This window comes from Cryptomeria japonica, chromosome 6 (genome assembly GCF_030272615.1).
Source record: "Cryptomeria japonica chromosome 6, Sugi_1.0, whole genome shotgun sequence".
Taxonomy (NCBI): domain Eukaryota; kingdom Viridiplantae; phylum Streptophyta; class Pinopsida; order Cupressales; family Cupressaceae; genus Cryptomeria; species Cryptomeria japonica.
This window is the reverse complement of record NC_081410.1, coordinates 209645734-209649147: the sequence shown is the minus strand read 5'-3', so window position 1 is coordinate 209649147 and position 3414 is coordinate 209645734.

Sequence of the window (3414 nt, the reverse complement as noted above, 5' to 3'; positions counted from 1 at the left end):
ATCTTGTCAAGAGGTTCAAGGAATATGAGCAAGTGCAAAATCTAAACAAGATATTCCAGAAGTAGTGAAAATCGAGATGGCGGAAATTAGGGAACTTTTTGCACCATACAACATTCTTGTGTGGTATAGTGGTATAGTCCTAGACAATGGTTCAGAGACAAATTCAAATGAATATGAATGGGATCCATATGTCTCATCTAGTATATCAAGTGAAGAAAAAAATGAAGAGCAGGAAGCTATCACAAAGGAAGACTTGTCTATTACAAAACAAAAGATGGAGTTAGAAAGAAGACAAGAAGAACTCAAAATCCAGAGAAAAGAGGCATATACACGACAACAAAAGAAAGGGATGACAAAGACAAAGAAGTAATGCCACAAGAAGTACAAACATATATGGATCAAGCATCTGGAAATATCAAATTTCTATCAAATAAAGAACAAGATGTACCAAGGTATGTCAAAACCATAGAAGAACTAAGAGATAGTCAAGTGAGATTGACTATTAGTTCAAAAGAAGCTAAGTTTGAAAGAAGACAAAAGCTAGCAAAATAATTCTCTATATCATGTACACAAGTATGACAACTTCAAAATGCAAATGAATTTATTGAAAATAATCAAGACGGAACTTGCAATACTAAAGATGTGTGTGTTGATATAATCCATTTGTTTAAGGGACAAATATCAGATGAAGAATCATTTGAGTGTGAACTACAAAATACTAATACTGATTTTGTTAGAACTAACTGGAGAACACTTGGGAGAGACTATCCTCAATATCATTCTATCTATGACATTACCTACTCTACGCCAAATTATGACCTTACCTACTCTACGCCAAATTATGACCATTATGTCATGAACTTTGAAGCACCTAACAATGACAATGATTATGAGTTACCCCTTCTTCATCTTGAACTAATTGATTGGGATAATCTAGAAAACCCTGAATTAGATGTCTTTTCCAATGATCATGACTTAGTTGTATATCTTAATGTTGTCAAACCCATAACACCTAAAATATCTTCCATTATGGAATCGAGTAACATTTCTTACAGTCAAGAGAATGCCAAACTTTCCAGTTGCAAAATTGAAATAAAACAAGGAAAGAGACCTACTATTGAAAACCATTTCATGGAAACACTAGATCAATCAAAAGGGAAAATGAAGGACATATCTAACGGTGAAAACCTCTTGGAGGCACCAGAAGATGGAAAGTTTGACATTCTCCCTGCATATTTTCAAGAGAGATCTACTATTCTAATAGAACCAACAGAAGCAATAAACATTGGCACATCAAAGGATCCCAAGATACTTCATTCTTCTACCTCATTATCAGATACAAAGAGGAAATAATACATAGAATTCTTCAGACAAAGACAAATAAATTTTGCTTGGTCCTATGTAGACATGCCAGGACTTAATCTAGATCTTATAATGCATCATCTCAATGTGGATTTAAAAGCAAACCCAGTTAAGAAAAAGCTAAGGAAGATGCATCCACACATCGCTCTTCTTGTAAAAGTTGTGCTAAAGAAACTATTAGATGTGGGTTTCATAAGACCTGTTGCCTATCCAGAATGGGTTTCAAGCATTGTACCAGTGTCAAAGCCGGATAAAAGCATAAGAGTCTGCACCGATTTTAGAGATTTGAACAAAGTGTATACACCTAAAAATGGTCTAAAGATAATTAATTGAATATGCAATTATTTAATTAATCTCCCTCCCTAATTTAATTGAATTCATTAGCAATTTGATTAAATCACCCCTTTCATCTACTTATTAATAAATCTAAGGATTTATTTAATAGGTTCATTTCAATAGTTCCCTTTGATTAATTAATTCTCCCCCATCAAATTCATTTCTTCTAAATCCTTTAATTAATTAAAACAAATCATTTAATGAGTTGTTGAAATTAATTAGCCTTTTCCTATTATTTGAATTTCTAAATTCAAATTCTCCTAACTTCTAACCACCTAACCTAACCACTTCTAAACCTAACCCATTCCATCTAACCACATGTCCCCTTTCCTTAGACACTTGCTCTCTCATGAGCAAAGCTTCTTGACACTTGTCACCAATTGTTCCCTTTCATCCAACCTCTTTTTCAACCTCCTCCAATTTCACCATTGATATCTTCAGACTTAATCTTGACCGTTGATTCCTTCCACCTCACCCTTGGCCTTGGAAATCCTATAAATAGACCCCATTTTGGAGCAATAAGGATCCCGTCTCATTTGCATCTTATGCATTGTTACTATAGGCATAATAGCTCTTAGTTTATCATTTGAGCATTGTTATTATAGCTTAATGGCATCATTCTAGTTTATTTTATAGCATAATCATTGAACCATGTAGCTTAATCATTCTACTTTGCTAGGCTAATGGCATCATTATCATCTTAAATCCTCCATCTAGACGTAGTCAAGTCACTAGAATTTTCCTATATAGATCTGAGAGAAAATCCACACTCGTATTTATTAGGAGGCGATATATCAATTAGTCATGGTTTTATCTTTCTTTGTTTTAAATTCGCTAACCATGCTTGTAATGATCTATTGAATGTTTAGTGTTGCAGCTGCAGGTATCACACTTCACAGGCATGACACAAAAGCATGTCCCAAAGATGATTTCCCACTATCCAACATTGATATAATTGTGGACTTATCAGCAGGGCATGAGATGTTTTCATTAATGGATGACTTCTTAGGATACAATCAAATAAGAACCACCCCTGAAGATCAAGAAAAGACAACATTCACCTGTGCATGGGGTACTTATTGCTGGAATGTTATGCCATTTGGGCTTAAGAATGCAGGAGCAAATTATCAAAGAGTTATGACAACAATTTTCCATGATATGATGCATACATTTATAGAATATTATGTAGATGATATACTTGAAAAATCTCATACAAGACAAGAACATTTGAACATCTTAAGCAAGATCTTTGATAGGATAGAAAGATATCAGTTGAGATTAAATCCAAATAAATGTGCATTTGGAGTAACCTCTGGAAAACTTCTTGGGTACATTATATCAGCCCGTGGAATTGAAGTAGATCCTGAAAAGGTCAAAGATGTCATGGAGATGGCGTCACCTAGGAACATAAGTCAATTGCGATCTTTACAAGGAAGATTGCAATCAATCAGAAGATTTGTCTCTCAATTAGCAGATAGATGTCATCCATTCACTCATATTTTACATAGAATGTTTCATTCAAATGGGATCAGAAATGTGCAGAGGCTTTTATGCAAATCAAAGAATATCTCATGAATCCTCCAGTACTAGTATCACCAATCAAAGGGAAACCATTGTTGCTCTATATATCGGCGACAAACGTATCATTAGGCACTCTCCTAGCTCAACATGATGAAGAAGGAAAAGAAAGAGAATTGTATTACATCAGTAGAACAC